Below are 13,622 nucleotides of genomic sequence, written 5' to 3'. Positions count from 1 at the left end.
TTTATCTTTGCCTAATTCACCTTGAGAAAGAACGGATCCAATTGCATAATCTGAAGCATCGGTTGTCAAAATAAATGGTTTGTTAAAATCTGGATAGATGAGAATATCGCTCGATGATAGTATTTGCTTCATTTTATTGAAACATTCGATTTCTTGTTGATTTAATGTAATTTTCTTTTTGGATGTGTCAGATCCCTTTCCCCTTAAAATGTTTGTCAAAGGTTTAGCAATTTTGGCAAAGTCTTTGACAAATCGTCGATAGTAGCCCATTAATCCTAGGAAGGCACGCAAATCTTTAATGGTTTTGGGCACAGGGTATTTATTTATAACTTCTATTTTTTTATGGTTGGGTTTTATTCCCTCTGTGCAAATAATGAAACCAAGAAATTCAACTTCTTGGCGAAGGAATTCTGATTTGTCTAATTGAATTTTTAGTCCTGCATTATTTAATGTTGTCAAAATTGTGTCCAAATTTTTCAAATGATTTTCTAAATCATCGCCAAAAACTATTACGTCGTCTATATAAACGTAACATATTTTTCCAATAAAATTTCGAAGTACATCATCGATAGCCCTTTGAAATATAGCCGGTGCGTTTTTTAAACCAAACGGCATCCTAGTAAATTCGTATTTACCGTTATTAATAGCAAAAGCCGTTTTTTCAATATCTGATGCTTTCATCTTAATTTGATGGAATCCCGAAGCTAAATCTAAAGTCGAGAAATATTTTTTTCCTTTTAATTGGTCTATCACATAATTTATCTCGGGCATTGGATATTTTTCGGAGATGGTTTTAGCATTTAACATTCGATAATCGATAACCATTCTAAATTTCTTTTGTCCTGATGCATCCGGTTTTTTTGGCACAATCCATACCGGTGAAGTCCAAGCTGAGCGAGACGGTCTGATTATTCCATCCGCTAATAGCTTGTCAACTTGCTTATTTACTTCGTCAGCATATGCTGCAGGATATGGATACACTCTTTGATGGATAGGTGTATCGTCTGAAGTGTGTATTGCACATTCCACTTTGGTTGTACATGTTAGTTTACTGTCTGGTTTGTAAAATGCATCTCTGTTTTTATCTAAAACCTGGTTTAGTTTTTCTAGCTCTAATTTGGATAGATGAGATGTTCGGATCAAATTGTGGGATGACCGATTATGTGGAGAATAGTATGAGATTGGGATGACGAATCTTTTAGAGTTTCTACTCAATGTGATTTGGTCATTTTCTAGATCAATTTTAGCTTTCAATGTTTTCAACATGCTATTTCCAATGATTCCATAAAAAAAATTGTGAAATTTGTGTAACAAAAAGCGATCTTCAAAATCAATTTTGGGATGGAAAAAATTTATATTAATTGCACTAGTAGGAGCAAATGTACTATTTGCACAACTTATTTGACCTACTGAAAATTCGTACGGTTTACTGATTTCATATGCACGTGCCAATTGTGGATGTATTAAATTAATATTAGCACCTGTGTCTATTAAAAACGGAAAGTTTCCAATGGTAGTTTTAAGATAAATAAAAGGAAGGCTGGGAACTACCAACTCATCTTCCACTCTAAAAAATGGTTCTGACCATCGCGACTTGATCCCTCCAACGGATCATGCTCGTGTTGCAAATTTATGTTTTGTAATTTGTCAACAAGATTGTTTTGCTCTGTGAGCTCAAATTCATTTATTGTTTGTCCGTGACAATACCTTGCGTCGTTGGCATTTTTATTCATTTGATGAGCATATAATGGGTGAGCTTGCCTCTTTACCCACGCTTCTTGACTTGATGGTGGTCTTGGTCTTTTTTCGCCATATGTGGGTCTGTTACCATAGTCAATATGACGTGAATTTATACTTCTATCTACCTCCATTGGCTCGGGCTGTTGCCTCTGTGGGGTATATTGCTGATTAGGCAGGTAATGGGAATTGTATCGTGGAGCTGGACGAGGCGCTGCTCTAGGAGGGGGTACTGGTTGATAAACAATTTTTCTGGGTGCTACCCTAGGGGGTTGAGGCTCGAAGCCTAAATCTCTTGGCTTGGGAATATTAAGAGAATTTTGATTTCCATATTGATTTTTAAAAGGTGCTGATCGAACGTCCATATTAAAGTAATCAATGCAAAATTGATATGCTTTGCTAAGGGTCTTCGGGTCAGCAGTTTTTAATAAAGTGGATAATGGTTTTTCTAAACCTCTAATAAACGAATCCAAAGCTTTCTCTCTGAAATAGTTTATGTGGACATTTGCATGCAGAGAGTACTTACTGTCAGTTTGAACTTGTGCTATTATAGCGGCTAACAATTGGTTAACCCTGCTATAATATCCGGCGAGGCTTTCCGAATTACCCTTACGAATACACGTCAATTCATAATCCAGGGTCTTCACGTCACGCTTATCTTTATAGTAAAGCATTAGGATAGATTTTATCTGATGCCAACTACATGTTGCATTATTTGCATTTAACACATCGGAAGCTTCTCCACGGACTTTCCTTCTGATTGTTCGTTCGATCAGATGGAACTGCACAGAGTCGTCAGGAAGATCTCTATACATGATAAAAACATCTTCCACATCCGAAATCCAATTCATCAACTCATTTGGGTTTCCATCAAAAATAGGAACATCCCTCAAAAAGTCAGGGGTTTTTCCCATCTCCACGAAAGATCGTAGAACCATTTCAGTGTTGGGATTGGTCATTTTTGTGTTTTAAATGCTCACTTCACTTAACACTTGTCACGATCACGATTCACCACTAACAAATTACAGCAGAAGCTATTTAATTAAACACCAAAATTTCACTGATTTCGGATTTTTTAGGTTTTTACTTACAGTATGGTTGAGTTAATTTCCATGGGCATCTGACTTCTTTTTCTTCGGGGGAAAATTGGGCAGCTACAGCAAGATGTTCCTTTTTATCCTTCTGATGACTGGGGGCTCGCTGGCAGCAATCGGGAATTAACCACGGTGTCCCAAAGTTCGCTTCGTTATTATGATGGCTCCTTCAACCACGAGATTAGCCACAATTTTTAAATGGCTAACTTTATAGGATTTTTTTTTAACTTATACACTTCCCGCTGATTTTTTTGTCAGGTCCCTATTCGGGCGCCAGTTAAAACTTTTCTTTCTGAATAGATAGAAAGAGTCTTTTACAGTTCGGTGTCTTGAAATTAACTATTTTATTGAATTCAGCCGATTCCGTTATCGGCCCATAAACGGCCCAGCAGCGATCGCCGCATCAGCATAACTCGTCGCGTTGGATACAACACGACACTCCCAATGCTGATTTAGCGATTACCGACGCTCGTTGCTAACTCGCACAAAGGATGACAAATTTTTTTTTGAAATGCCTCTGCTTTTCTAGGAGAGATGTAATTCTTATTCGATCCCGTATCAACCAAAAGTTTCATCGCTGTTCCATTGTGCGTAACTATGATATAGGGTAAGTAATTTTTATTTATTACGTTTTGTTGTATGGGTGCGTGATCGGATACAAAATTTTCGTTATCGGTACATTGCAATTCTTCCGCATGAAATTGTGGAGGACCGGTTGGGACAAACGTTTCGTTTTGGTAGTTGTGCGGAGGATGCCGGACAGTACTTTGTCTCGTTCTTTCTGAACCTAATTCCATCGGTTGAGGATAAGCACTCGCACGACTCTGCAAACTTTGAGGTCTTGTAGTGTTCGTGTTGGCTCTATGCGCATTCGAAGAGTATCTGTCATTGTGTACCGGCAATGCACGAGTATCTTGATAAGAATCATTTACCGCACGCGTGTGAGTGTTACTTGTCCTCTTCCTATAGCCAATCTCCTCAACACACGCATCGAATGCTTCACGTAATGTGTCGGGTTTACGGGCTCTAACTATCCCACCAATAGGTTCACGTATTCCGCTCAAAAAAACGTGAAGTGCGTTGGCCCGGTAGTTTGCTATTCTATCCTCACGCACATTCGCTTCACTTACTTCAAATTGCACACTGTTAATAAGTTGCGTTAGTATTTTGATCACATCGTTATAAAAAAAATCTATTGAAACACTTTGCTTGAGAGTGAAAAGTTCACCTAATAACTTTTGACTATTCCTTCTTTCTCCATAGTGATCTATCAGGGTTTCTTTTATGGCTTGCTAGTCGAGTTGAATGCCGTGAATCACTAATATATTATCGGCCACATTGGGTAATAAGGGGTATCTCTTACTATTGAAACAAACGGCATCAATTTATCTACAGCAAGTAGGAAAGAATTTAACTTAAGTTTATTACCATTAAATGGTAAAAGATCGCGAATCGCTTGGCTTTCGCTTTTCATCGAACGCATTATAGCATCTGCTTCTGCTATCATTCTCGACACAGCTTCAGTTTGCGGTTGGGAAGGGGAATGGATGGGATGCTCCGGATTCATTTTTTCGACTTTAATCACTATTTTAACACTATCCTCTTACGGTTCAATAAGCACTAACTTCCAAATATGATTATTTTTTAACAATACTTAGCGTAACAGGTTGCAGGTTTGTTCAGGTTCGTTCAGGTTACAGGCTAATACGTCGTTTCTTCGAGCAGATGGGTAGGTTTGCTGACCGCATGCGATGTGCCCACAAATCTCCGATATTCTCTCGAGGAAGGTTATTAACACCGGAACACAAAACGCTTGGTTCAGTATCGGCTGCGCCAGTTATGAAGTTGGATGATTTCGACTTTATTATTCGGTGGTCCGATCCAATCTGATTGTAATTTTACAACTATACATTTGCTTAACCTAACTCTTACTACTACATTTATAAATTACGCTCTTAATCTAACAATAGCTTACTGTACAAGTATGCGTGTTCATATTTTATATATATATATATATATATATATATATATATATATATATATATATATATATATATATATATATATATATATATATGTATACATATATAAAATACATATATGTCCCACACGCACACATATCACATACACACCACAACGTCACGACGGGACATAACATGTGTGAAGTGAACAATTATCATACAATCGACACCCCAGGCCAACACAGAAAGAACGGTGTTTGCAGCAGAAGCAACCAAACCGAAGAACAGAAGTAACAAACGGAAGACTGAACACAGAAGGATGTTGGCTCCACCATGATCGAATCAAGAATGTCGTTTATTCCACCAGACGGTTTTATGCTCACCGACATGCTCAATGGTCATATATGTTGACATATTACAGTGCAAGGTGAGTATATCTGGAGTATTTTTTTTATTCATAAAGAACGGCCTGGCCGTATTGCTGAATATATCTGGAGTATTACACATGCATTAACATTCATTAAACTTTACCCAAACCGATCGTGTCGAAGAGCATCAAAACGTTGAACTGAAGGGAAGATGGCCCTTACCAAGCAGACCGAAGAAATTCACCAGAGGAAAGGCTCCACGGAAGCAGCTAGCTACGAAGGCCGCTCGTAAGCTTGCCCCATTGGCCGGTGGCGTCAAGAAGCTGCATCGTTACCGGCCGGGTACGGTCGCTCTGCGTGAAATTCGTCGTTACCAGAAGTCGACGGATTTGCTGATCCGTAAGCTGCCGTGCCAGCCGTTGGTGCGTGAAATTGCACAGGATTTCAAGACGGATCTGCGCTTCCAGAGTGCTGCTGTGGCTGCTCTGCAGGAAGCCAGTGAAGCCTACTTCGTGGGTCTGTTCGAGGACTCGAATCTGTGTGCCATCCACGTCAAGCGCGTCACGATCTTGCCTAAGGACAACCAGATGGCTCGCTGCATCCGTGGAGAGCGTGATTAAAGACATTTACGACATTGACGCAGAAAATCACAAGTTCATTTATTCATACATTTATTTATTTATTTGTTTGTTGATTCAGTAATTTATTCATTCAGATTTTTTTATTACAAGGAAACTTCATACTAAATTAAGTATTATTATTAGGAAAAAGTTACCCCCGCAACACAAATAGTTTCACAGTGATCCTAGCGCTTCCAGGAGAAGAGGATAGGAACAAAAAAAATCATTGATGTACCAAGAACCAAAGTTATCTTTGAACATAAGTATCCTTTTTGATAGGAAAATAAACAAAGCACGGATATCAAAACAGTGCACAATGAGGTACTAACTCAAAGGAGGGAACTGTAGAAGACATTTGCAATGCAAACATCGTAATTAGGGTAAACCAACGAGTAACGAACAACATAAACCTCATAGAGCTCAAACAGAAAAAAAACAATAGAAGAAAACCCAACAAACAAAGAAACATTATTTAAAAAACATTATAAAAAATATTAAGTATTTTCGAAAAACTCTCGATCTTAAATCGATTGCGGCTTCGCTATATAGAAAAAACCCGGGCGTTGCCGATGTGTTTCGGATGCGCCCTAATAAGGTCAGGGCCACAGCAAAGGACCGGGCTCAAGCCAACGTCATTGCGGCTGATCCAGATTTTGTGGAGCACTACTGGGTTTATATCCCCGGTAGTATAGTCGAAATTACCCGCGTAATCGAGGACTTCGATAACCCGGAGGAGGATATTCTGAAACTGGGTATGGGAGCTTTCCAAGCACCAGACACCCTAAAAGTAAAAGTGCTGGAAGCCAAAAAGCTTTTCAAATTAAACGCCTCGTCGAAGGACAAGAAAAAGTATGTTTTGACCTCCTCCCTCCGGATTACGTTTGAGAGGACGGTACTCCCGCAGGCCCTCATTTTTGAAGGTCTCCGGATACACATCGACCGGCCATACGTGCCAAAGGTGGCCACTTGTACAAAGTGTAGCCGAATTGGACATGCCGAACCATTTTGTGCCCACAAAACATGTTGCGGTAAATGCAGAGGAGCTCACGCTGCCGAGGAGTGCAAAGCCCCATCCCAGAAATGATCGCATTGTCGGGAGGGGTGGCATGAGGTAGCCTTGTGCCCTGTGTACCGGAAACTGCAAAAGTAGCAGATCGGTAGCCGACAGGGCACGCGGCTCTTACAGCGACGCTCTAAAAGGAGCGATTGCGTCGAACCCTTTTCCAGTTTCGGGTGCAACTGCAAATGGCGAGCCTAATCCGACTGCACCTGAACAGGTGCTACTGAGATCGGTAAAGATCACGAGAGTGCCTTACAAAAAGGTACAATGAAAGGTTCTAAAGATAAAAAACAAACCTTTGGCACCACTCAAGGTTTCGCAGTTTTTGTTTCGCACTTACTACAAAACCACTTTATGCGGGGAACGTATTCCGATTTTGAGATTTGGATTTTTATTTCAATTTCCTACGTTCTGTTGCTTCGGTTTTCCGTTTCAGACATAGCATTTCTTTTTATTACTTTTTCTTTTCTCTCCCCAACTGACATTTTATAGCAGCCTTATGGCGTTTTTCGAGTTCTTTTACCTAAATCTCGATACTAAATCTTGCCTTAGAGAGCAGCAGATTTAGCTAATTATAACAGTTCGAACGCGTAGTTTCACGTAGTTTTTTCACCCATTTTCTTCGGATCCAAGCTGTCATAGGCCAGAGGCGCCATGGCAGCGCAAATAAAAACAAGGCAAACAATAACACTCGGATTAGATTGTGATATTACGCTGAATTATTATTTATTTAACAAACCCGTTCATGTTTCTCACTCTCCGTTGCACTTCTCGTGTTCCCAGTGTTCCTTTAGGGGGAAAAAACAAGACGGTGAGTTGAGAAATGGTGCTCTTCGTCGTACATGAGATGCTGCACCATACCTCATCTCTAGCAGAAAACATGTTTCGGGAAGCGGCAAACACGAATCGATCATCACCGAGTGAATCTCCAGGCTAACGCAGCTCACCTACACGCAAATACACGAGCAATTCCAACACCATCTGCATTGAAACACCGGGTCATGCGCCTCGGCTTATCCGTGCGCGTGCGGCGTCCTCCCTCCATCACATTCAGAACACGACTGTCGCTCAGCGTGCTCAGGGCAGAGCGAATAAAGAAAGAGAGAAGCAGAAATTTGCAGGGGTGTCCAGACGGTTTTAAAATGCGCGCTGCATGCCAGTACCAAAACGGTGCGTGAGAAACAGTTCGAGCGCCCCTGCACACGTGTGTTCGCTCTCTCGCACTCAGGGGCTCTCAAGCGGAGGATCATGGTTCGAGCAGTGCACGGCACATTGCGGGAAGTGAGAAAATGTTTGAGCGTCTCTGCATGCGAGAGCGAACGGGTGTGTGTTGTGCTGCTCGTTCCAACGGCAAACTGGTATGGTGCTGAGCTACTCTAAGAGCGTAACGAGCATTCGCGCATGAAGCGAGCAGTTATGGCGAGGATCGGGCAATTTTTTTTTTTAAATTTAGCCTCTTTTGTATAACAGATGTCAGTTGGGCTGTCCGTGTAATAACACAATATGCTGCACAGATTTTTATTGCCATCATCCGAATTATTTTACATTTGAATTGTCCGTTATTCTAAAATGGAATGAAATATTTATCATTAACACGTATCGGACGACAGCGGGCGATGCTATAAGATCGGCCCGGAGTGTTGTCAAATCGTATACAAAACCCACTGGTCCTGTCGAGCAGTTTCCGCACAAGGTCCTCAGCTTTGTACCCAATTTTGTGCCCGTGTGCAACATTCCATATTGCTATCCCTCTTTGCCAGTATGGCAATGATCGTCTGTGCTGCTCTGTCAATTCTTCCACAGCCTGTGTCGATGTGTATGCCTGTGTATGCCACTGCTCGACCGTGTAAACGCGCGGTATTGGTATGTATTGTCAAGGTGTATATATTTAGAAGGTGAATTTTTGTCGATTTGGCAGGTAGACATTTTGGATTTTGGCCGGTCGAGAAACTTCAAAGTTTGTTTACTTAATCATATGGTTTGGGACTACCAAAATAAACAAACATAAAGCATCGTTTTTCGGTTCAGTAAACCAAGTTTCTACATTTATCATCGTCGTTGCACATAGCACTGAAGATAAACAGTTCCTTTACCAGCTCTAAAAAGAAATTTGCGTGACGTTGTTTTCTTCATACAGCTACCAAAGGCCTATCGGACGTATCGAATTACGGCATACCACTCGATAAAATTACACTGGTAGATTAAGTGAAGCTGTTCGATTCTCGTGCTAAGTACCATAAATTACAAGGAATAGGATAGAATTGTGCCGCATCCACCTCGAAACCCTTATCTTTCGTACCCGTCAGGCGTATAATGCTTCACTGGATAGCATTAGCAATTATGCGTAGGTAAGTATTTTATGCATTCGTTGTCCAGTAGATTGTATGGATGCTTCCTCTATTCTTCATTCATCTGTGGTTTCAACGAACGACTAATTCGATTCTCTGCCATCAGATTGTTCGGAAAGTTTCACTATGATTTGAAAGCACCAGCACCACCAGTGCGTGGACCGTAAAGTATCAGTATCATGATGTGCTGCCTCCACTGGATCCAGGTAAGGACTCCATCGATCATCGGTGTAAGAACGTTTATATTGAATGATACTGTAAACTGTTTACGGGGCATTCAATATTTAAGGCAAGAGGGAAAATTTGTAATTTTTATTCGTGAACAACACAACCCAACGTGTGCAGGTGCCAACCGTTTACAATAAGTCTATTTTAAAGCTGTATTTGCTGTTCATTATTTTTATTTAACGATTCAATGAAACGGAACAACTTTACTCAGCGTTTAAACGCTTTCTTTCAAAACGACGAATATATATGAATACACATTTCATTCAGTGTTATATGGACAGCGATAAACGAACAACGTCGACGTTGTAGCCAGGACGGTAAAATTTGCCATTAACAGAATCATCACATACTTAAGACATTTTTTGAAGGTGATTGAAAAGAAAGAACTTTCACTTCGATGTCCAGGGAGTCAAAGTGCTCAGCAAAAATAAGTAAGGATATTGTTAATGTATCTAGTGATTAAAACTACTTCTACAAAACCATCGTTATTTCATTTGCGGACTAAACATAGCTTAGAAGTTACGAATGAACTAGTTGATTGAGATATGTAGAGACCGGCTCTTATTGCTCTCTGCTTTAGTATATAGGAAAACTTGTTTGTAAACTTATGTTAATATTTATAATTTGGCTTCATTAAAGTTGATCACATTGTGTTCATTACTCTTGTTACTGCACATTGTATCTTACTACTAGTTTCTACTACTTGCCCACTCTTTCGAACAAGTTTATCCGAAATGGACACGTAGCCGAAAGAAAGAAACTCAGTAAACCGCTGCAATCTTCGAACCGTGGCGGCTTCCGAGTTCGACTCCGCCTGATACAGTTAACGAGTTCGCTATACTCTTCTACATATTATCTAAAGCTTCAATTTGCTCTTCACTTCCCATGAATGATCTTTTATAATGTAGTTTTGCATTCGGGCTATATGAGCTAGAAATGCTAAACCACAAGTCTACCATTTCTATAATATTTGCCAATTCTTTTTCATTTGGCAAATATCGCCGCAATGAAATGGCTGTAGTACGAGATAGTAGCTCTGCTGCTCTACGCACATTTTGTCGTTCTTGACTTGACAAAATCAAGTGCCCCTTAGTAAGCTTGAATAAAGGAGTCATTTCAGCTCCTAATCTACCTTCTACTAGATCAAGTAATGGTTTTGCAGAAATGACTTGATCTTTATAATTAAATCCATGATCAACGAGCCAATTTCTCAATAATTTTAGTAAATGTGGTGCGTCTGGAAATACATATACATTTTTCTTAGTTATGGGATGCTCAAAATACGGTTTTTTATAATCTTGTGCACCTAGCTCTTTCCAACAACTTATATTAGTCGAACAATTGTCGCTTACGATCCCAGCAACGTTTATACCCTTTTCAAATAGTTTCTTTATAATAATAATAATGATTTCTTTGGTCATTTTTTTGTCAAAACCAATATAAATCGGCTGCTTCCAATTCTTAAACAAACCTCTAGCCATAACTACTTGTAGGTAATTATGAGGACCAACAACTTCATCAGTTGAAGGATCATATTCCATTGTATGTTGCACCTTCATCTCATCGAAACTTAATATGCATTCCGCATCTCTACTGTTCAATGTACTAATAAAGTTACCGATAAATATTAAAACATCCTCCAAAATGCCTTCGCTTAAATTAATAGTCCTTGCATATTTTTGTAAGGTCGAAATTGATGGTAGGGGGTATTTCATATCCCGTACCATATAGTCATATGCCCTTTTCCCAAAATATCGGAGCGTAAGAGCACTGCTAATTTCTTTCTTCGTCCATCTGACGCGTTTCTTTTCTTCCGTAATCAAAGCAATCTGATTTGATGATAGTGTGCCTTGTAAAAGGTTTTTCATTTTGTCAATCAGATCGTTCGGATGGATGCAAGAATTCTTCAAAAAGTTAAGTTCCTTTTCTAAATTTAAAACTTTTTGTTTTAGTTTAAAATTTTCAGAAGTAACGTAGTTTAAGGTTGCTTTTAATCGCAAATTAGCTTCTCTAAGTTTCTGTATTTCCTGAGAATTGTTTGTGTTCGTGGATTGCGTTGTGCTTACGGATGCATCATTGCTTGCCGTAACAGGAATAGATGTTAAGGGAGGAAAGTTTTCCAAATCTTCCTCCTGTTGATTACTCATTGCAGTATGCAATGCAGTTTTAATTGTTGGAATAGCTGAAACAAATATAATGAATTAGTCACACAAAGATTAAGATGCAATTCAAAACAACTCACCATTAGGAAGAAGAAGTCTTCGAGACACTTTAGCACCAACCAAATTATTAATTGGCATTAGATAATCATTTTCTAGGAAATGTGTTGAACATATCACGTCATTTATTGAAGGTTCCCAATTTTCCTCCCGGTTACAAAATTGAACCCAAGATTTACGAAGGGGTTCAGATTTTGGGAAAATGTGGAAGGAAATCTCCACCGAATGTTTTTTTGCATCGCATCGTTTATTGCGACACAGTGAAACAGCACAGGGAGCAGGCATGTTTAAAAGTTTTAGAAAAGTTCTTATGAAATTCGTTATGGTAATGAAAGAAACAAAATTTAACTAATGCTACTTGAAAACAAACAACAAAATATCAAACTAATACCTATACTAACGTAACTATCTTACCATAGAGCTAACTAACTAACCTAACTAAACACTATTTTATAAGAAAATTATCGTAAATGAAACTTAACTAACGATTTCAAAGAACTGTAGATGTGGATCTTAATTTAGAATCTACACATCTATCCAAGTTATAGTCAAAATCACTTAATACAAACTATAATTTTTATTAAATGATTATAAAAAATAACTATAACAAAAAATTAACCTTCAAAAAACACACTTCCTTATGATATCACTTCAAAGCCACCAAAAACACGCAATCCACAACCGAGCAAACCGAAAGTACAAGAAGCTATGAGGGTAAATATTTGTAAACAATACCTCCACCAATACCTTCTACCATTCCACAACCATTTCTTCTCCACCTCACCACGGAACAAAAACGTCAAGTCGCGAAATGTCAAATTGCTCTATATAATTCTACCTCCTAAATCTATATACCTTGATGTATTGTCGCGTCGGTGTAGACTTGACAGGTACGGTGCCGGCACGTAAACAAACCATTGGCCGCAGTTGCTGTTATGGATTAGAATTGTGTTTAGGCAAAGCAAATTCGCCAGCCAAAACATCCGCGTCACGTCGAGATCGCTCCTGTATCGGAGGGACCGTCGCATTAATCAATTGTGCTAAAAATTTGCGGGAAAAACGTAGTGCAATGAAAGCCTTTGGCTCTCTTTCGGAGCCGGCGTAGGAAGCTTCCGGATGTGTTTCGGAGCCGGCATCGGATACTATCGGAGTGTTTAAAGAGGCGGATGAGGTCTCTTAGGGCCAAAGCCTCTTTTAATAAATGGTTTAAAAAAAGAGCTGTTTTGTTTGTGAAGCAAATAGTGGCAAGGCGAAAGAAAACACATATCACAATACATACAAACAGCGTGATCACACACACATGTATACCCCTGGAGCGCAAACGCTCACGCACACCACCCCATAAGCCCGAATCCGAACGTCCTCAGAATGTCCTCAGTCCATGTAAAAACGTCCTCAATTTTGTATGGCCGGCGGGCTTGTGACACAAAATTAGGACGTTGCATGCGGATTCGAGCACTTGTATGACGAGTGGGAAATCGGCCCGCTGCGATCTGGCGCGGTCCGACAGGTGTAGTTTGAATTTTTTATTGCGTTCAGTTCAATCGGTTTGCTTGAATTATTTCCTCCTGGAAAAATTTTCTTGTGGACGGTTTGCTTGACAATTTTTCTGGGAGAATGATTTTTTTAACGAGCTGCTAGATTTTGAAGTTTTGTAGAATTCACGGAAATACTCTATCTATTTGTGTTTCTTTGGTGGTTCGATTGTTGCACAGTGTTACGAACGCGACAAAATAAAATTGAGCTAAAATGACTGGCATGCGAGAGTTAGAGGAAAAATTAAAAATGACTAAATATTTTTCGTTTAGTATAAATTCTCACCGGAAAATGTTATTTATTTATTTTTATTTATTTATAATTCCAGTATTACGGCATGACGCCGTATTGTCAACACCGCATGTGTTGACGATTACAAATTCACAAATATTAACAAGGCATTTCCTCCCTGTTATTCTGCCTTATCCCGGGCATGCTCGGTTGTCGGTGT

At 39.5% G+C, this 13,622-nt stretch overlaps 2 long non-coding RNA genes and 1 pseudogene across 2 annotated transcripts; 2 read left to right on the top strand and 1 right to left on the bottom strand.

The window, feature by feature from the left end:
* Positions 1 to 5,371: 5,371 nt before the first annotated feature.
* LOC118514122 lies at positions 5,372 to 6,114 on the top strand (annotated as a pseudogene).
* Positions 6,115 to 7,536: 1,422 nt separating this feature from the next.
* On the bottom strand, positions 7,537 to 7,758 carry LOC118514516. Its single transcript, XR_004906656.1, has 2 exons — positions 7,702 to 7,758; positions 7,537 to 7,628 (listed from the first exon to the last, which is right to left on the bottom strand). It is a non-coding gene; the product is annotated as an uncharacterized LOC118514516 (long non-coding RNA).
* Positions 7,759 to 8,717: 959 nt separating this feature from the next.
* Positions 8,718 to 10,097, top strand: LOC118514367. The gene is made up of 2 exons (XR_004906600.1): positions 8,718 to 9,188; positions 9,295 to 10,097. It is a non-coding gene; the product is annotated as an uncharacterized LOC118514367 (long non-coding RNA).
* The last annotated feature ends 3,525 nt before the right edge of the window (positions 10,098 to 13,622 follow it).

This window comes from Anopheles stephensi, chromosome X, assembly GCF_013141755.1.
Source record: "Anopheles stephensi strain Indian chromosome X, UCI_ANSTEP_V1.0, whole genome shotgun sequence".
Classification (NCBI taxonomy): Eukaryota; Metazoa; Arthropoda; class Insecta; order Diptera; family Culicidae; genus Anopheles; species Anopheles stephensi.
This window is presented reverse-complemented; position numbering and strand designations above follow the sequence as displayed.